The sequence below is a fragment of the Oryctolagus cuniculus genome, chromosome 1, assembly GCF_964237555.1.
Source record: "Oryctolagus cuniculus chromosome 1, mOryCun1.1, whole genome shotgun sequence".
Taxonomy (NCBI): domain Eukaryota; kingdom Metazoa; phylum Chordata; class Mammalia; order Lagomorpha; family Leporidae; genus Oryctolagus; species Oryctolagus cuniculus.
In genome coordinates this window covers 17175545-17197921 of record NC_091432.1, presented here as the reverse complement: position 1 = coordinate 17197921, position 22377 = coordinate 17175545, and the positions used below count along the sequence as shown (strand labels likewise).

General features: G+C 37.5%; 1 pseudogene; it reads left to right on the top strand.

Annotated features, from left to right (window-relative positions):
* Positions 1–5407: 5407 nt before the first annotated feature.
* Positions 5408–6039, top strand: LOC103351824 (olfactory receptor 4A16-like; annotated as a pseudogene).
* The last annotated feature ends 16338 nt before the right edge of the window (positions 6040–22377 follow it).

The following is a 22377-nucleotide window of genomic DNA, read 5'->3' as shown; positions in this document are numbered from 1 at the left end:
CCCTTAAGAGTTTCCCAGGCATGGAAAGCCAAGACACTCTGGCAAAAACAAACAAACAAACAAACAAAAAACAACTAAATGAAAGATCTCTGTGAGTGAGATTCCAGTGGAAAGAATGGGCCATCAAAGAAGGAGGTACCTTTCTCTGAAGGGAGAACTTCCACATTGACTATGACCTTGTCTAAATAAGATAGGAGTTGAGGGTCAGAGGGAGGTTATGGGGAAAAAGCCGCTATAATTCAAAAGTTGTACTTTGGAAATTTATATTTCTTAAATAAAAGTTGAAAAAACACCAAAAAAATTATCTCTGGAAACACATCTTTTCTTGAGATCTCCTTTTTGCTTCCTAATATTAGTATAGAAAGTATATTCGTTTGGTCAGTGTTTATGAAGATTTTTCCAAGATATTTCTATGTTCTTATGTTGTCAACTAAGATATTTCTCTCCTAAGGCTTTTACCATTGAGCTCTGCTTCTGAAAAAACAAAAAGTTGCTCAGTTTTTTTTTAAATTATTATGCAAATGAATTTAATTTCACCACATTCCTCTTTTTTTGTTTATTAAAGTATAGTTTTTATTCAGGTTGATTGACACCCAAAATTCCCCTTTACATTAGCCCTCATTACCCCCAGAATGTCCTTTTTCCATTACAGAGCTTTTCTCTTCTTCCTGAAGATCATTCTTTAGATTTCTGTCTGGTGGAATTTGATGCATCACACAGTTTTCCAAGTTTTCCCACTTAGTAAGAAAAATATCTGCATTTTGCCCTCATTTTTAAAGTTTTAAAGTTTATATATAATTCTGTGTTGATAGTCATTCTCATTTAGCATTGTGGAGGTCTTATTCCCTTATCTTATATGTGTCACTACTACTTTCAGAAATGATTTTAGCCTTTTTATTTTCCTAAATGCAATATGTTCATAAGACTTTCTTTTTTTAGTTTTACTATGCTGCCTCATATCTGTTTAACTGATTTATAGCTTAATGGTTTTCAACTGTTTCAGGAAAGTTTCACCCATATCTGTTTAATCATTTTGGCTACCCTATTCTCTGTCTATGTCTTTTTAAAATTATAATTGAATTAAATGTGACTTAGGGACTGGTGCTGTGGCTTGGCAGGTAAAGCACACTGTCTGTGGTTCTGGCAACCCTTATGGGTGCTGGTTGGAGTCCTGGCTGCTTTACTTGTGATGCAGCTCCCTGCTAATGGGCATGGGAAAGCAGTGGAAGATGGTCCAAATGCTTGGCCACTGCGCTCACATGCAACCCAATTCCTGGCTCCTGGCTTCGTGCTTGCCAATTAGGGAGTGAACCATAGAATGCACGATGCCTCTCTGTCTCTCCCCCTCTGGATCTGCAACTCTGCCTTTCAAATAAGTGAATAAATCTTCTATAAATGTATCTTAGAAGTTTTCCACTGAGCCATCATATTCTTTTTATAATATTTTCTGCATTTACTTTATTGATCTCTGGTTTGGTCTGCATTTTCCCTTCTAAGCTTTCTGACAATTCACTAATTCTATATCCATCTGTTTCAAACCGGCTGTAAATTCCAACCATTGAGTTCTTAATTTCATTAGTATATATTTTGTGGTTGCTAATTAAGAAATTTTTATTAATTATTCACATTGTGATTTAATTACTGTTACACACTCAGCTTATTATTAAATGCTCATTTTTCATTGTCTGGATCATCTATATATATTTCACTGCTCTTTCCTTTCAACAAGGCTTCTGGTTTTTTTTTTTTTTTTTTTTTTTTTTTTTTAATCTGAATGCTAGATATAGAAACAAAACTGCATGGACAATTAAAGACATTATTTTCTTCATTAAGAGAGAATTTCCTGTGTTTGTTGTTATCAACTATCACTAGAAAAGTATGGAATTCCAACTAACTTTAGTGAAGAAATTAGATGATTCAAACTGAATTTGAGGTATTAGGAAGAGTGTTCTGTTTTAAACCTCACCTGCTTGAAGAAAAAGAGCCCTTTGTGGTCTGAAATGAAAGCCTGGTTTTTAGAAAGGACATTTCATTTGTTTTTGGTAGACTTTGAATTTCATTTGTTGCTCCTCAGTAAAGCATCTACCAAGGGTTCCACTCAGCTTTCTCTCATGTCTTTAGAATTATTCCGAATCTTTGGAGAAAAGATATCCCAAATGCTGAGTTTGGCTCTCTGGCTTTGCTTCAAAATACCCACTTCACTCATTTTTAGTTCCTTAATGGTTTCAAGCACATGCAATTTACATTTCTCGGGATGTTCTTGAGAACTAGTGCATATTTTGCAGTTTTAGTGTATCATAGAGTTCCTTAGAATCAAAGACATATTTTTGATTCTTTTATCAATTTTAAAATAGAAGAGGCATGGTGCTTATATATGTTCTTTTATGTTAAAGGTAATGCGTATCTCATTTGAGTTTCTGGATTTAATGTATTTGCTAGGTTGTTTGAAGATATGAATGTTTAGCAGAATTCTAGGCATGATGAAGATTTAAATACGTTTATATGAATACCCATATGTGTTAGATATTTATTTATATATTTACGTAAGTATAGAAGTCTTTCATGACACAGAAGATTCAGTATCTAACTGAGCATATGATGAAATACAGATACTCATTGGAGTCAGTGGCAACCTACGGTAAAATAACACTGGAATCCCTTTGGCACTGTTTCGTTGGTGGAAAAACAATTTCTTTCTAATAAGAAATTTTTGAATTTATTTATGTTGGATTGAAATTTATAGATAAATTAATAGAAGGAAGATCATTATGGTTCTGACACAGACCCAGGCCTTGATCAAAAGCCTCCATTCCAAGGGTAACTAGAAAACTATGATTATTTCTCTTTTCAAGTTAGAAAAGCAGTGTCTGTAACTTCAGTTCCAAGGCTCTCTGCTTCTGAGTCTCAAGGATTTGTGTACTGAGTGACATTTTTCTTTGTGTGCGGTCTGTTTGGGTAAGGGAAACTTCCTCCTTCATTCTAATTTAAATATTTTCTGCTTTTCCTAAATATTTCAAAAGGTGAAACTCATAAGTTACTGCTCATTTTACTTGACAAATGTTCTTTTCACATGATGGATTTCTCATGTTTCTTGCCATTCAGCAGTTGTTTCTTGGGATGACTCAAGCCTTTGCCGTCTAGGGATTGTTCTAGGGAATAAAACGGTTCAGGAGAGATTACTTCATTTGAATCTGTTCCAAATGTTTGTACAAACTAAGGTATAATGATCTCACACAGTCTGTTTCACTTAAAATAGTAATGATGTAAAGACTGTGTCTGAACATAAAAAAGGGAACTTTTTTTTGTAGTAGAATGGCACAGGAGATTTTGACAACTCCAATTTCTGCCCAAGTTGGAGTGTATCTTCAGCTGGAATCTAGTATTTAGTAGGATGGCATGTTATTGTAACTATTATTGCTTATAGACTCTTGTGGAAAAGTCAATTTCCTATGATGAGATTGGGAAGAACCAGGCAAATGTATTCAATGAGAAAAGAGGTGGCCTTAGACATCCTCTCCTTGACTTACTGTGGACTGATGAGATATCCTTCTACTTGTCAAAAAGCTCTGTTTTTGGATGTTCCATGGAACTAAATCCCAGCCTTTGTTTTATTAGGCACAAATCTTAGTACATTGGTGCGTGAATGTCATCACAAATTATCAAAACCTTTTTCTTTGTTACTGCTCTTTTCTTTTTCTTCACATAAAATATAATAAATTTTTGTTAACTATATTCACCCCACTGTTCTGTATACTTACTTTTCGAAAACCATATCCTTATTGCTAATTTTTTAAAAGAATTAATTGTCTACATTTGTAGAATAGTAATAGCCTCAGTTTTCATAGTGTCAAGTCTCTCTCTCTGTAGTTTAAATATCCTACTATTAAAATATGAATAGGTAAAATGGCTAACAGAAGATCTATCCTGGTGAAATCCAGCATTGATGAGTAACAAGAGTGAAGGCACTAAGCATGGTGGAAAGTGCAGTGTGAGAATAAAAGAACTGGAGACAGACCACTTATTACCTTTATGTTCCTCCACAACTGTGCCTTTGTCTGTCTATAGCTTCAGAGAACAGAGCTTCTGAGGCAGCGGGAGGCAGTCGTGTGAATGCTGTGTGTTGAAATTCATCCCAGCTGGCTCTAATGAAGATACCTGTCCCTGCAAATGTTCTCCACTACCAAGTCTCTGTGAATGTAGTCTTCTTACTCTGGTCAAAATACATTACCGTCACAGGTAATGATACTTATATGTAAGAAAATGGACATTTTAAACATATGTCCAAAAAGGGATCCATGAATTATTGTTATACTACTGCTTTTGGCAAAGCTGTGTTCTGATCCAGTGCTCATGGTGAAACATTCACAAGCACTATGATAGATATCGTTTTTGTGACTTGACCAGGTGCTCAGAGCTGTTCTGCACACTTCCATGCAATACAACAACAACCTAGGAAGTAGATGCTGTTGGGATCCTCATTCCAGAGATGAGGAAATAGGCATAGGCAGGTTTATGAAGCTGTGCCAGGTCTGATGAAGCGGGGCTGCAACACAGGCAGTGTTGTCTGAATCCTTGTTATCCATCGCTGTGTTACGTACTTCCAAGGATGTCCTCATTCCCAAGTAGGTACTTATTTAAAGAGAAAAATGAGTGAAGGTCACTGAAATTACCCTATCTCACTTACCGCTGGGTTTCCTTTTTACATTAACTATGATCATGAGCTTGGAAATTGATATTTCTTTACACAAAAATAGGAAAAAGTAAAAAACATGTGAGCCGAATATAATAAGGCAAAGCTACTGCAATGGGGCCATCACTAGCTAGGATTCTGAGTTCATGTAGCTCAATTCCCTTATTTTTCAAGAACAAACTGACTGAGACAGGCTTACATTTGCACTGCACAAATGCCTCCTTACATCACTTTTCATGGGCTTTTCTCTTCAGTGTACTGTTTTGTGTAAACTTTATTCTCTTTGAATTCTGTTTGAATTCTCTCTGTGCCTAAGAAATATTGTTATTTATTTTTTAAGATTTATTTATTTATTTGAAAGTCAGAGTTATATAATGAGAGAAGGAGAGAGAAGAGAGAGACAGAGAGAGAGAGAGAGAGAGAGAGAGAGAGAGAAAGGTCTTCCATCTTCTAGTTCACTCCCCAGTTGGCCGCAAAGACCGCAGCTGCACTGATCCAAATCCAGGAGCCAGGAGCTTTTTCTGGGTTTCCCACATGGGTGCAGGGACCAAAGGACTTGGGCCATCTTCTACTGCTTTCCTAGGCTATAGCAGAGAGCTGCATAGTAAGTCAAGCAGCCGTTTCTTGACCTGGTACCCCTATGGGATGCCGGCAGAGCAGGTGTTGCCTTTACCCACTTTGCCACAGTGCCAGCCCCAACTTGTGACTTATATAACCATGTCCCACTATTCCCTGCCTTTTTTCAGTTTATGTTATTTACTTCTCACTACCAAGCTCACCACAAGAGTTCTGTTGGTGGTGGCCTGGGTTGGAGGCTTTACACATTCTGTGATTCAACTTGTGTTTGTGTACAGTCTCCCCTTCTGAGGCCCCAGTGTCATTGACCACTTCATTTGTGACATGTACCCATTATTGGAACTTGTGTGCACTGACACCTACTTCATAGGTCTCACTGTAGCTGCCAATGGTGGAGCCATCTGTATGATTATCTTTAGTCTTCTCCTAATATCCTACGGCATCATCCTGAACTCTTAAAACTCACAGCCAAGAAGGAAGGCGCAAGGGCCTGTCTACTTGCAGCTCCCACATCACAGTGGTTGTCCTGTTTTTTGTTCCCTGTATTTTCATTTATGTCAGACCTGTTTCCAATTTTCCCATTGATAAATCATAAGTGTTGTTTTCACTCTTGTGACTCCCATGTTGAATCCTTTAATATATACCTTGAGGAATTTGGAAATGAAAAATGCTATGGCTAATCTCTGGTGTAAAAAGTTAACTAATGGTAGAATAAGAACATGTCTCCTACACTGAACACATTTGCTCTTAGTACTAGAGTAAATAAGAGGTAAGAAATGCTAAAATGTGTGATGCAATCAATTCTATGGGTGTTTTAAGGCTGCTTCTTTGAATAGAAACTATACAAAGAGGTATAATAAATTATCATTTTGTATGAGAATCAATGTCGTAGATAAATTCTAGTGGACAAATAAAAGGCATACAGGTGTTTGTTCTATTATAAAATTAAAAAAAAAAACTAAGCATAACTTTTCATTTTTTAGTGCATATTGAAATGTGATTTAGAAGTGTTTTTTTCTATAGTATCCCCCAAATTAATGAGGAGGAAATTTGACTAAGAAATATCTCTGGAACCAAAACAATGATTTTAAATTTTAGGTTTAATATTCTATCAGTACAGTATGTTTCTTTAGCTGCATTATGCTTTTTATTTAAGATTACATCCATGTTCAATTATTATGCACTTCAAGTTCAGGATATTTGGTGACAAATAACACTGTGGTTGGTTAAAGGAATTGTTAATGAATATTTCTCTTGGGTGGGATGTGGCTGATGATGAAAACAGATTCAATTTCCTGATGACAGCGTAGATACTTTAGTTTGGAAAGCTATATAATCCCAGTTGTACATATATTTTGGTGATTTTCTCCACTAGTTTCTGTGTATATCTTTGACAATATTTGAGGAATAATTAAAGTTTCTTATTTTGCCTTCATGATGCTGAAGATGTGAGTAAAGACATGTGTTATGTCACATAAGAGGTGCATTCCCTAAAACTTATGTTCAACTTAGTTATAGACTTGAAATTACTAGTGTTATGTAAATTATATGTTGTTTTGCAATTTTATGGAAAAAGCAAAATTTTTTCTCAGTCAGCAGCCATCTTGAAACATCACAAATCAGATTAAATTGCTTTCATTGTAATATGAGACATCAATTATGCTTTGTAAAAGTTCATGTTTCTAACTGAAAGAAATCATCTTGTTTTAAATAGAATGTTAACATGTTTATTGTATTTCCCCCCTAAAGCTTCCAGTAGTGTTTCATTTCCATCACTCTTAATACTTGTCTAGTATTGTGATATGTTTGACATTTTTTTTTTTTTTACAGGGAGAGTGGACAGTGAGAGAGAAAGAGACAGAGCTAAAGGTCTTCCTTTATTGTTGGTTCACCCTCCAATGGCCACTGCGGCCAGCACGTTGCATCCGGAGCACCGTGCTGATCCGAAGCCAGGAGCCAGGTGCTTCTCCTGGTCTCCCATGCGGGTGCAGGGCCCAAGGACGTGGGCCATCCTCCACTGCACTCCCGGGCCACAGCAGAGAGCCTTTGAGTTCTTCAGTGATTCCATTTGCAAACTTTTCTGCTACTGAACATTACCTTATTCTAATATGTCTGTTGGACATTCATTTTTTTCAACATTCTAGGAAGTGTATATCCATGTATTTGCAGCAGGTTTTAAGAACAATCTGTTACCATTATGTTTAGTTTCTTGGAGGCCTTTAGAAATCCTCTGTGCTAACTCTATTGTTTATGTGTATCAGAAACTCTTCTTCATTGGTGTTTTTTTCTATGCTCTTTTCTCGTGAGATTGATAGGAGCTTCTTTTTTTTTATAGAAAACTTTTATTTAATAAATATAAATTTTGGATTATAGTGGTTTTTCCCCCAAACCTGCCCTCCCACCCCCAAATCATCACACCTCCTACTCCCTTTCCCATCCCATTCTTCATTAAGATTCATTTTTAATTGTATACAGAAGATCAACTCTATACTAAGTAAAGATTTAAAAAGTTTACACCACACATAGGCACACAAAGCATAAAGTCCTGTTTGAAGAGTAGTTTTACAGTTAATTCTCAATACAACACATTAAGGACGGAGGTCCTACATGGGGAGCAAGTACACAGTGACTCCTGTAGTTGATTTAACAATTGACACTCTTATTTTATTTTTTTTAAAACTTTTATTTAATGAATATAATTTTCCAAAGTACGACTTATGGATTACAATGGCTTCCCCCACATACCGTCCTTCCCACCCACAACCCTCCCCTTTCCCACTCCCTCTCCCCTTCCATTCACATCAAGATTCATTTTCAATTATCTTAATATACAGAAGATCAGCTTAGTATACATTAAGTAAGGATTTCAACAGTTTGCTCCCACACAGAAACATAAAGTGAAAAATAATAGATGATTTTTTTTAAATGATGATGAAATCAGATCAGACCTATTGTCATGTTTAATCCCAGTGAGAGTCAAGTTGGGAATTGATAATTTCTTTTTTTTTTTTTTTTTTACAGAGGATCAGTTTAGTATGCATTAAGTAAGGATTTCAACAGTTTGCACCCCCATAGAAACACAAAGTGAAATATATTGTTTGAGTACTCATTATAGCATTAAATCTCAATGTACAGTACATTAAGGATAGAGATCCTACATGAGGAGTAAGTGCACAGTGACTCCTGTTGTTGACTTTACCAATTGACACTCCTGTCTATGGCATCAGTAATCTCCCTATGCTCCAGTCATGAGTTTCCAAGGCTATGGAAGCCCTCTGAGTTCTCCGACTCTTATCTTGTTTAGACAAGGTCATAGTCAAAGTGGAGGTTCTCTCCTCCCTTCAGAGAAAGGTACCTCCTTCTTTGATGACCTGTTCTTTCCACTGGGATCTCACTCACAGAGATCTTTTGCCAGAGTGTCTTGGCTTTCCATGCCTGAAATACTCTCATGAGCTTTTCAGCCAGCTCCAAATGCCTTTAGGGCTGATTCTGAGGCCAGAGTGCTATTTAGGACATCTGCCATTCTATGAGTTCTACTTAATATGACTGGTTTAGTTCTGTAATTGATGCACAGTTATTCTTAAGTGTTGAAAATTAACTGAAATGTGATCCCTGTTGAACATGGGAGTGGGAATGGGAGAGGGAAGAGATGTATAATTTGGGACATGCTCAGGCTGACTTGCCCCAAGTGGTGGAGTTGGAAGCATACCAGGGGATTCCAATTCAATCCCATCGAGGTGGCATGTACCAATGCCATCTCACTGTTCCAGGTGATCAATTTCAGTTCACAGTTGGTCATGGTGGAGGGACTGGGAGTCAAAGGGAGCACATAGACAAGTCTAGTACCTGCTAACGCTAACCGATGGAGTAAATAAAGGGGAGAGTGATCCAACATGGGAAGTGAGATACTCAGCAGACTCATAGAATGGCAGCAGACTCATAGGAGCTTCTTTTTTAATATTGATTTTTACAATCCTTTAAATATGTTTAATAAATTCACATAAAATTGTACCTACGTATGATGTACTAAATGTTACATTGAAATATGTATGTATGCTGGAATGTTAAGGCAAGTCAATTTTACATGAGTTTACATGTGTTATTACTTCACATTGTAGTAATTTATTTGTTGAAAAATTACAATCTACTCTCATAGCCATTTTAAAGAATATAATATATTGTTATTAACTAAAATCACCATGTTGTATAATAAATTTCTTGAATTTACTACTCCTTTTTTTATGCACAAGATATTTATTTTTTTTTTCTTTCAAACTTTTATTTAATGAATATAAATTTCCAAAATACAGCTTATGGATTACAATGGCTTCCCCCTCAATAACGTCCCTCCCACCCACAACCCTCCCCTTTCCCACTCCCTCAACCCTTCCATTCACATAAAGATTCATTTTCGTTTCTCTTTATATACAGAAGATCAGTTTAGCATACATTAAGCAAAGATTTCAAGAGTTTGCTCCCACACAGAAACATAAAGTGAAAAATACTGTTTGAGTACTCGTTATAGCATTAAATCTCAATGTACAGCACACTAAGGCCAAAGATCCTACATGAGGAGTAAATGCACAGTGACTCCTGTTGTTGACTTAACAAATTGACACGCTTGTTTATGGCATCAGTAATCCCCTAGGCTCTTGTCATGAGCTGCCAAGGCTATGGAAGCCCCCTGAGTTCACTGACTCTGATCATATTTAGACAAGGCCATGGTCAAAGTGGAAGTTCTCTCCTCCCTTCAGAGAAAGGTACCTCCTTCTTTGATGACCCATTCTTTCCACTGGGATCTCACTCACGGAGATCTTTCATTTAGGCTTTTTTTTTTTCCCCCCAGAGTGTCTTGGCTTTCCATGCCTGAAATACTCTCATGGGCTTTTCAGCATGATCCGCATGCCTTAAGGGCTGATTCTGAGGCCAGAGTGTTGTTTAGGACATCTGCCATTCTATGGGTCTGCTGTGTATCTCACTTCCCATGTTGGATCGTTCTCTCCCTTTTGTATTCTATCAGCTAGTATTTGCAGACACTATTCTTGTTTCTGTGATCCCTTTGGTTCTTAGTCCTATCATTATGATCAATTGTGAACAGAAATTGATCACTGGGACTAGTGAGATGGCATTGGTACATGCCACCTTGATGGGATTGAATTGGAATCCCCTGGTATGTTTCTAACTCTACCGTTTGAGGTAAGTCAGCTTGAGCATGTCCCAAACTGCACATCTCTTCCCTCTCTTATTCCCACTCTTACATTTAACAGCGATCACTTTTCAGTTAAGTTTCACCACTTAAGAAGAATTGTGTATTGATTACACTATTCAACCAAAAGTATTAAGTAGAACAAACAAACAAAATACTAAGAGGGATAACATATCAAGTTGCTCATCAACAGTCAGGGTGAGGGCTGATCAAGTCACCGTTTCTCATAGTGTTTATTTCACTTTAACAGGTTTCCTTTTTGGTGCTCAGTTAGTTGTCACCTATCAAGGAGAACAAGTGGTATTTGTCCCTTTGGGATTGGCTTATTTCACTCAGCATAATGTTTTCCAAATTCCTAACAGGGATAACTTTTCATTTAAAATTTAAACACCTAAGAATAATTGTGTGTTAATTACAGAGTTGAACCAATGGTACTAGAACAAAAAATATTAAATGGATAAAGTATTACATAGTACAACAACCGTCAGGACAAGAGCTGATCAAGTCACTGTTTCTCATAGTGTCCATTTCATTTCAACAAGTTTCCCCCTTGGTGCTCAGTTAGTAGTTGCCGATCAGGGAGAACATATGATATTTGTCCCTTTGGGACTGGCTCAATTCACTAAGCATGATGTTTTCCAAATTCCTCTATCTTGTTGCAAATGACCGGGTTTCGTTGTTTTTGACTGCTGTATAGCATTCCATAGAGTACACGTCCTATATTTTCTTTATCCAGTCTACTCTTGATGGGCATTTGGGTTGGTTCCAGGTCTTAGCTATTGTGAATTGAGCTGCAATAAACATTAATGTTCAGACAGCTTGTTTGTTTGCCAATTTCAATTCCTTTGGGTAAATTCCAATGAGTGGGATAGCTGGGTTGAATGGTAGGGTTCTATTCAGGTTTCTGAGGAATCTCCAGACTGACTTCCATAGTGGCTTGACCAGTTTGCATTCACACCAACAGTGGGTTAGTGTCCCTTGTTCCCCACATCCTCTCCAGCATCTCTTGTTGGTAGATTTCTGAATGTGAGCCATTCTAACCGGGGTGAGGTGAAACCTCATTGTGGTTTTGATTTGCATTTCCCTGATTGCTAGTGATCTGGAACATTTTTTCATGTTTCTGTTGGCCATTTGGATTTCCTCTTTTGTAAAATGTCTATTGAGGTCCTTGGCCCATCTCTTAAGTGGGTTGTTTGTTTTGTTTTTGTGGAGTTTCTTGATATCTTTGTAGATTCTGGTTATTAACCATTTATCTGTTGCATAGTTTGCAAATATTTTTTCCCATTCTGTCGGTTGTGTCTTCACTCTCCTGAGTGTTTCTTTTGCAGAACAGAAACTTCTCAATTTGATGCAATCCCAATAGTTGATTTTGGCTTTGACTGCTTGTGCTTCTGGGGTGTTTTCCAAGAAGTCATTGCCGGTACCTATATCTTGCAGGGTTTTTCCAATGCTCTGTAATAATTTGATGGTGTCAGGTCATAGATTTAAATCTTTAATCCATGTTGAGTGAATTTTTGTGCAAGGTGAAAGGTAGGGGTCTTGCTTCATGATTCTGCACGTGGAAATCCAATTTTCCCAGCACCATTTATTGAATAGACTGTCCTTACTCTAGAGATTGATTTTGGATCCTTGATCAAATATGAGTTGGCTGTAGCTGTTTGGATTGATTTCTGGTGTTTCAATTCTGTTCCATTGTTCTATCCATCTGTTTCTGTACCAGTACCATGCTGTTTTGATTACAACTGCCCTGTAGTATGTCCTGAAATCTGGTATTGTGATGCCTCCAGCTTTGTTTTTGTTGTACAAGATTGCTTTAGCTACTCGAGGTCTCCTGTGTCTCCATATGAATTTCAGCATCATTTTTTTCCAGATCTGAGAAGAAGGTCTTCAGGATCTTGATTGGCATTTCATTGAATCTGTAAATTGCTTTTGGGAGAATGGACATTTTGATGATATTGATTCTTCCAATCCATGAGCATGGAAGATTTTTCCATTTTTTGGTATCCTCTTCTATTTCTTTCTTTAAGGTTTTGTAATTTTCATCATAGAGATCTTGAACGTCCTTGGTTAAGTTTATTCCAAGGTATTTGATTGTTTTTCTAGCTATTGTGAATGGGATTGATCTTAGAAGTTCTTCCTCAGCCATGGCATTGCCTGTGTATACAAAGGCTGTTGATTTTTGTGCATTGATTTTATACCCTGCTACTTTGCCAAACTCTTCTATGAGTTCCAATAACCTCTTAGTAGAGTTCTTTGGGTCCCCTAAATAAGAATCATATCATCTGCAAAGAGGGATAGATTGAGTTCTTCCTTCCCAATTTGTATCCCTTTAATTTCTTTTTCTTGCCTAATAGCTCTGGCTAGAACTTCCAGAACTATATTGAATAGCAGTGGAGAGAGTGGGCATCCCTGTCTGGTACCAGATCTCAGTGGAAATGCTTCCAGCTTCCGCATTCAATAGGATGTTGGCTGTGGGTTTTTAATAGATTGCTTTGATTGTATTGAGGAATCTTCCTTCCAAACCCAGTTGCTTAGAGTTTTCATCAGGAAAGGGTGTTGTATTTTATCAAATGCTTTCTCGGTGTCTATTGAGATAATCATATGGTTTTTCTTCTGCAGTCTGTTAATGTGGTGTATCACATTGATTGTTTTGCACACATTAAACCATCCCTGCATACCAGGGATAATGCCCACTTGGTCTGGGTGGATGATCTTTCTGATGTGTTGTTGCATTCTATTGGTGAGAATTCTATTGAGGATTTTTGCATCTATGTTCATCAGGGATATTGGTCTGTAATTCTCTTTCAATGCTGCATCTTTTTCCGGCTTAGAAATTAAGGTGATGCTGGCTTCATAGAAAGAATTTGGGAGGACTCCCTCTTTTTTGATTGCTCTGAATAGTTTGAGAAGAATTGGAGTCAGTTCTTTCTAATTTCCTCTTCTTTTCTTTGGTATGACTTTATCCTTTCCTGTTCTCTGTCTTCTAAGTCCGATATTCTCTCTTCTGCTTCACCCATTCTGTTTGTAAGGCTCTCTATTGTGTTTTTCATTTGATCTATTGAATTCTTCACTTCTTTATGATTTATCATCACTATCACAGTTTCCTGTTGTACTAGTTGTTTCGTTTCATTTTGATTCCTCCTTAATATTTCATTTTCATGAAGAGATTTTCTATCTTGTCCATTAAGGATTTCTGTAGTTCAAGAATTTGTTTTTGAGAACTTCTTAATGTTTGTATCAATTTTTTGAGATCTGCTTCTTGCATTTCTTCTATGTCATCATCTTCATAATCTTGAATTGGGGTGTCTTTTTCATTTGAGGGCGTCATGGTGACTTCCTTGTTTTTATTACCTTGGTTTTTGCGTTTGTTATTTGGCATATTGGAGATATTTGGTTTCTTCACTGTGGTGCTTTTTCTTGTTATACTATGACTCTAGATTAAGTGGACTGTCTGTTTTTGATGGAGCCTTAGAGGCTTGAGATGGGTGTGGCCTGAGAGCTCTGTTTGGTGTGCCAAAGGTGACACTCCCAGGTTAGGCGTGGTAGATCTCTCTCTCTTTCTTTCTTTCTTTTTTTGATTCAAAAGGGAAGTAATTCTGCACAGCTGAACAAGGTTGGAGGTAGTTAGCAGGCAAATGATATACCCACAGGAGCCAGAGATCGGAAGCTCTTTCCCAAGGGCCACACAGGGAATCTCTTCTGCCCTCAGAGTGGGCTCAAATTCTCCTTCAATCTCCCACTGGGTTGCCAAAGTTATGGAATTGTAGTGTCTCTGGAGAGTACTCACATGAATTCCGTGAGTTTTCTCCCCCACCGTCTCTTTTTTCACAGTCTCGGTTCAGTAGCACCACAAATTTACTAGGTCCTAATCTCCTGTTAATTCACCCCGCCCAGAGTCAGGTTGTTCTGCTAGGCTCAGGGCCGGGCCGGTGCAGACCTGAGGTCGCTCTGCTTATGACGTATGTCCAAGATGGCGCCTGCTCTTTGTCTTGCTCGCCTTTGAGAGGTGAGTGGAAAGAGAGAAACCCGTGTCCATATCAGTCACTTTCCCTCTCTCTCTTCTAGTTAGCCTGGTGAACTTTTCCCCCCGGGGTCGTTCCCTCTAGTCTCCTCTTTCCGCCTGCCTGCTGGTGTCTCGGGCTATTGAGGTTCGGCTCACCTTGCGTTCCAGCGCTGGTGTGTTGAGTCTGCCACTGGTGTCCCGAACTGTGGGCTCCCACGCGCTCCACGCAGGTCCACTGTGAATCACTCGTTCCGGAAGAGTTTCTTCTGCTGATTCTTCCCCTACTCTTCCTTGAACCTGCAGTATCTCCACTTTTATTAAACTGTCTCTCCCTGGACTATCAGTGTGCTCCCTTCCTATTCCGCCATCTTGCCCCGCCCTCTGAATTTACTACTCCTAACTGAATTTTGTGTCCTTTGTCTAACATCTCACCAACACCTTCTTTTCAGTCCTTGGTGACTATCATTCTAGATTCCACATATAAGTGAAACCATGTGGTAATTGTTTTTGTGTGCCAGGCTTATTTCATTTAACATAATGTCCTTAACTTCATCTATGGATAATATTCCATAGATGTTTTCCCCTTTTCTCATTCATTTTTTTAAAATTTCATTTTATTTGAAAGGCAGAAGAACAGTGAGCTAGAGATAGAGAGAGATGGTGAGGGATTTTCTACGCCGTGCTTCAACAGCTGGCCAGACCGAAGGCAGGAGCCAAAAACAACTCAGGTCCATGCGTTGCTGGCAGGGTTCCAGGTACGTGAGCCATCACCTCCTGCCTCCCAAGCTGCATATTATCAAGAAACTGCAATAGAAGTGGATCTGAGGCTCAAACTCAAGCACTCCAATATAGGGTACAGGCTTCCTGAGGATTGTCTTACCTGCTGTGCCAAACACCTGACTCTTGTTCAAAAGACTAAAAGTATCCCACTGAATATATGCTACACATTTTCTTCCACCATATATCTGTTGTGGACATTGAGTTTGACTCCATATTTTGGCTATTGTGAATGATGCAGATCTGCAGAATTGCAGATATCTTTGGCATACTGATTTCATGTCATCTGGAGATATATATCCATAGGGAGGCATATGGGACCATAGTTTTAATTTTTGAGAAGTTTCCATAGTGATTTCCATAATTTACATTCCCATCAACAGTAGGCGAAAGTTCTCTTTTCTCACATCTCCAAAACTACTCATTCTCTTTCTTCCTTCTGTCCTTTCTCCTTCTTCAACCTCCTCTTCTCCTCCTTCTCCTTCTCCCCCTTTCTTCCTCCTCTTCCTTCTTTTCTTTCTCTCTCCCTCCCTCTCTCCCTCCCTCGCTCCCACTCCTTCTTTCTTTGTTGATAACAGCCATTTAGACAAGTTCTTACGTACTATGTTACGGTGGTTTTCAAAATTACTTTGGGGCAAGCATTGGGGCACAGCAGGATAAACCACTGCACTGCTTGTGATTTCCATATCTATAGTTGAAATCTTGGGGTTAAGTCACCTCTCCTCTGCTTCTGAGCCAGTTTCCTGATGACACACATTCCGGTAGGTAGCAGATGATTGCTCAAGTAATTGAGCTCCTGCAACACAAGTGGAATTCTGGTTTCCTGACTTTGGCCTGGTCTTGCCCAGACTGTTGCAGGCCTTTGTGGAGTGAACCAGCAGAGGGAAGATTCTCTCTCTCTCTCTCTCTCTCTCTCTCTCATTCTCTCTCAATGTCTCTTTCTCTTATCCTGGCTTCTGCCTGGTCCAGCCCTGCGTGGCTGTTGTGGCCATCTGGGAAGTAAACCAGTTGATGGAACATCTCTCTTTGTCTCTCTCTAACTCTGTAACACTTTCAAATGAATAAATAAATTTAATAAAATGAATTGACAATAAATGAAAGGGTATGATTTCAGAGTCAGTTTTGTTCTATAGATTCGTGTTTTGAATCTTTTGTCAGTATTGCACTATTATGATCTGTGGATATTCTGGGCATTACACAACATGAATTTTTAGCCTTATTTTTTGTCATATCTGTTACAGGAACAAAGTCATTTTCTTGCAGAAATGGAGAGATTTATCAAATTAAATATCATTCATACAATATTGCTACCAACATGTATGTCCATACTCAAATAATGTGCTACCTATGTGTTTCTATGGAGTATAATCCAGTGTCAAATCCATGATCATGCATTAAATTACGGTTGTTTTGTCTCTCTAGTTTAACCTGAAAAAGTACTTCAACTTCTTTATTGACTTTTTATTACATTAACATTTGGAGGAGTTCTCCTTGTGCTCTGTAGAACATATGTCAATATAAACCTGATGATTCTCTTAGTATGAAACTAGATTAATGTGTAATTGGTGAGCAAGGTACAATATAACTCATCTATCTCTGTCTCCAATTACTGATTGAATTAAAGGCACAGATGCTCAACCCATTGATCTTGATTTGGACATCTTCGAGGTCATTTCCACATCAGAATTTCCTATTAGCTTTTGATGTATTCACATCAGTTTCTCTGTGTCCACAGCAATTCCTACTGCTCTTTCACATGCTTTGCTCTTTAGAACACACACCAATAAATCATCTGCATATGGAGCTCTGTCAGGAATGATTTCTTCTGCAACTGAACCCATAACATTTTGTAAAATTTTTCATTTCTTCTAGATTCTTTTGGAGGGGTCTTCAGTTGAAATGTTCTGTCTTTTACTTTCTGATTTCTTCCTGCTGTAGCTATCTGTGTTTGGAGTGTTACTGAGTTTTGTATTCCATTCATTTTGAAAGTTCAAAGTAAGGCTCTTATAAAGACAAAGTGAGTCAAAGGCTTTTGGTATCTCAAGGTTTTTAGTTTGTAAATATTCTTTATTATTTTCATGATAGCATAATATTTATTTAAATAATTTGAAGATAAATAAAGAGAGAGACACACTCCCATATTCTGGGTTGTGCCCCAAATACCCACAATGGCCAGAGCTGTGAAGCAGAGGCAATCCAGCTCTCCCATATGAGAGGAAAGAACCCAATTAATTGAGCCATGATCACTGCTCCCCAAAGTCTTCAATGGCAGGAACCTGGATTCAGGAGCAGGACATGGGAACCAGATCCAGTTGGTCAGAGAGTGGAGGGGGAGTCTTTAAGACTATTGTACTCACAATAATTTTCAAAATGAATAAAGAATGCTAACAGTATCTAATAGAGTTGGTCATTCTTTATTTTCTCAGAAGCTTGATTAACCTCTTCTTTCTTCTTTCCCTTTACCATCAAATCTTCCAAGAGAACCTTCCATTTCTACTCATCTTCATCCCCTAGGAAGTGATCTCTCTATGAGAACACAGTCTTGAGTTTGATTCTGTCCCTGTGCTCAGTGCTCTGACTTGTCAGCTATCTTTCTGTCATCCCTCTAAAATCAGCCTGATTTACTGTTTTGTGCATGGTTCTGGTTGTGCTGCACCCCCGTGGGTTTTCTGCTTCTCCCTCCTGCTTCTAGTATCTCCAAGCTTCCTGCATTCTCCTCTCCACCTTCAGTCATCAGCTGCAGAGATTCTCTGCTGGGATTTGATGGTTATTTCTATGTTTAGAGATAATCCAAAATTCACAGTTCCCCTAGTATCTTGGTTTGGTCGAACGTGTTAGCTATGCATAATGTTTTAATACCTGTTGCATTGTTTTATATTGTTCTTTGGAAGATATTTAGAGTGGCTTACACTTAAGGAGTGGCTCTGCATAAAAACATCTGAATAGCAAGTGTGCCATACTTTTGGATTTAATTATTTTTGTCTTCTATTACATATTACAGGTCCTAGTTACTTGTCTTTGTATTTCTTTTTTAAACAAATATTCTTTTCTTCTAAATAAGACATTGTAATTACATTTGATTTGATATCTGAGTTGGATTGTGAATTTTGTAAGTTGATTAGAAATGATCTGTGCCATTCTCATTAAATATGTGACTACATGCAAAAACATAGGCTTTTCTTTATTCTAGCACTTTCTTGGGTTTGAGAACTTAACTATATGCCTATTAATTAACTCAAATATTTCTGTTCTTTTTTTATTTATTTATTTTTTATTTATTTTTTTTAACTTTTATTTAATGAATATAAATTTCCAAAGTACGACTTATGGATTACAGTGGCTTCCCCCCCCAATAATGTCCCTCCCACCCACAACCCTCCCCTTTCCCACTCCCTCTCCCCTTCCATTCACATCAAGATTCATTTTCGATTATCTTAATATACAGAAGATCAGCTTAGTATACATTAAGTAAGGATTTCAACAGTTTGCTCCCACACAGAAACATAAAGTGAAAATTCTGTTCTTAAATCTTTGTGTCTTCTCTGTTAATATGTAGCCATATTTTTGTTGTTAGATTATTATTTTTTCATTTAATGGTCCTGAAGGTTTGTCCGGGAGAAGGCTCTGAAAATATAGAATGTACTAGAAGGATAAAGTGGAGGTCTCAGATCTCTGGGACATGATTCTTCAGAGAATTTAATTTGGAAGAGGCAGCCTTGGGGACAAACGGTTTGAACAACTCAGTGAAGCACTTTATTATTCATTGTTGGCTAAGTGCCCAGCCATAGCATCCCTTATCTGGGAGAAGAATTCTCTTCTGGGTATTAATGTTACTGTTGAGATATAAAAAAAAAGTCATTACCTGACTAGACATGAACCATATATATATATTGTTTTTTATTTGACAGGCAGAGATAGAGAGAGAGAGGAAGGTCTTCCTTCTGTTGCTCCAGCCCCAAATGGCTGCTACAGCCGGAGCTAGCCAATCCAAATCCAGGAGCCAGGTGCTTCCTCCGGGTCTCCCATGTGGGTGCAGTTGCCCAAGCAATTGAACCATCCTCCACTGCCTTCCCGGGCCACAGCAGAGTGCTGGACTGGAAGAGGAGCAACTGGGACCAGAACCCAGTGCCGGCACCACAGGTGGAGGATTAACCAAGTGAGCCATGGTGCCGGCCCTGGCATGAACAATTTAAAGCAGTCATGGAGGCTTTTAAAAGATACCAAAAACAAATTATTCAGTACCATGCACCATTGACTTAAAATGCTATAATAGCTTTATTCAATTAATTTTCTCGGGAATCATAATAGCCAAGATTTTAATCTGTTTGACTCTTGATGTATTTTATCAATGCCAGCTCTCCAATTTGATGATTTGCAAACACATCAACTGTTTATTCATGAAGGCAGCTATGGGCCATCCCATAGTCTAGACTGAAATTCTTTTTGAAATTGTGGAAGAACTTCACGCTCTGCACTGACAAACGAGATGTATCCCTGTGTGACAAAGCATTTATATCTTCAGAGATTGCATATGCTCTTATCTTTTCTTTGCAGTCCACCTTGGTGATGTCAATTCTGACTTCTCTTCATTCACCTTTGGAAGGTAATATAAGAATGCATAAGAGTGGACTGGAAAAGATGAAATAGAAACTTCAGGTAAAACATTTACAAAACTCTCTGCTGTTGTTATAATAGGACATGATAGGCTTAATCAGAATGAGTTATGTTTTAAAGAAGCACAATTTATCATTTGCTTTCATATGTTTGATTATGAAACCTCTAAGATTAGGGTAGCATGTCCCTTTTCTCCGTTTTACAGAATATAATTACTATAAATATAATGACCATAATTTTATCCAAATTTTTTCATAAATACATACTCAATAGAGAATTTGCATAGTACAACATAGCAATTAGATTGATTTATATAGTTTAGAAAATCCAACAATTTTTAAAAGATTTATTTATTTATTTGAAAGTCAGAGTTACAGAGAGGCAGAGGCAGAGAGAAAGTCTTCCATCTGCTGGTTCACTCCCCAAATGGCTGCAACAGCTGGAGCTAGGCTGATTGAAGACACATCAGGAGCTTCCTCTGGGTCTCCCAGATGGTGCAGGAGCCCAAGGACTTGGTCTATCCTTTATTTCTTTCACTGGCCATAGCAGAGAGCTGGATCAGAATTGGAGCATCCAGACCACCCTATGGGATGCCGGCAATGTAGCCAGTGGCCTTATATGCTATGCCACAGTGCCAGCCCCCCTTTGAAGACAATAGTAAGGATTTCCATAGCTCTTTATAAATTGTTAGCTTGTATAATATGTTTCTAAATGTTTTGGTTTTGTGTAGACATTTTATATCTGCTGTCTTTTATTGTGGTAACCTATCAGTATAGATAACACATTGCTATGCAACTGTCATCACTACCTCTCTCTAACTGGAACTCTATACCTGTTGAATCATAATTTCTCCATTTCCACAGCCCTTTGTGACCACAGCTGTATTCTCTGTCTCTATGAATGTGACTGTTCTAGGCACCTCATGAAAGAGAAGTTTATTTCTATTTTTTGGTGTCTTCTATTGCTTTCTTTATTATTTTGTAATTTACATCTTAGAGATCTTTCACTCCTTGATTAAATTTATTCCAAGATGTTTACATCTTTTTTGGTATTGTGAATGGTACTGATCATACAAGTTCTATCTCAGACATGGCACTCCTTATGTATTCAAACAAAGGCTACTGATTTTTATGTGCTGATTTTATAGCCTACTACTTTTCCATACTCGCTTATGAGTTATGATAGTCTCCTAGTGGAATCTTTTGGTTTCCTTATATGTAGAATCATGTCATCTGCAAACAGGGATAACTTGAATTCTTCCTTTCCCATTTGTATCACTTTCCTTTCCTTTTCTTGCCTAATGGCTCTGTCCAAAATTTTCAGGACTGTATTAAATAGCAATGATAAAGTGGGAATCCTTACCTGGTTTGAGATCTTAATGGAAATGCTACCAACTCTTCCTCATTCAATATGATGATGGCCGTGGGTTTGTCACCTATTGCATTGATTTTGTTAAGGAAAGTTTCTTCCATACCCAATTTGCTTAAGGATTTCATCATGAAAGGATTTTGTATATTACGAAACACATTCTCTGCATCTATTGAGATAATAAATTTTTATATTCTTCAATTTGTTAATGTGATATAACACATTTATTAATTTGTTTATTGAACCATTTTTACATACTAAGGATAAATCCCACATGGTGTGTGTGAATTATCATTCTGATGTTTTGTTGGATTCTGTTCGCTGGTACATTGTTGATGATTTTTGCATATGTGTTCATCAGGGAAATTGATCTATAGTTTCTTTGTCACATCTTTTTCTGGTTTGGGAATTAAAGTGATGCTGACCTCATAGAAAGAATCTGGAAGGATTTTTTCCCTTTCATATGATTTGAATCATTTGAGAATTATTGGAATTATTTCTCTTTAAAGTTTTGGTAGAATTCCATAGTCATGCCATTCAGTTTTGGACTTTTCTATGTTGTGAGGATCTTTATTACTGATTCAGTCATTGTCTTGGTTGTTGTTCTACTTAGGTTTTCTATGTTTTCATCATTCATTTTTGTAGATTGTATGTGTCCAGATCTATTTCTTCTAGATTTTTAAAATTTATTGGCATATATTTGTTTGTAGCAATGCCTGATGATTCTTTTTTGTTTCCATTGTTAGAGCTCCCTTTTCATCTCTGATATTATTAATTTGGGTTTTCTACCTTTTTTGGGTAGTTGGGCAAATTTTAATTGGTGTTTTGATTGTTTTTTCTTCAATTAAATTTTATTTCTTTCTTCTCTAATTTTAATTGTTTATTTTATCCTAAAAATAAGTTTTGTTTGTTCTTGCCTTTGAATATTTTACTTTGTGCTTTTCCAATTTCATGATGTAGGCACTAATTGCTATAATCTTCCTGCTTAAAAGAGCTTTTGCTGTATCACATAAATTTTGATATGTTGTGTTGTCAACTTCATTCATTTCTTGGAATTTTTAAAATTTTTCTTTGATTTCTTCTATGATCCACTGTTCATTCAGGAACATGTTGCTCAGCCTATGTGTTTGTATATTTTTCTAG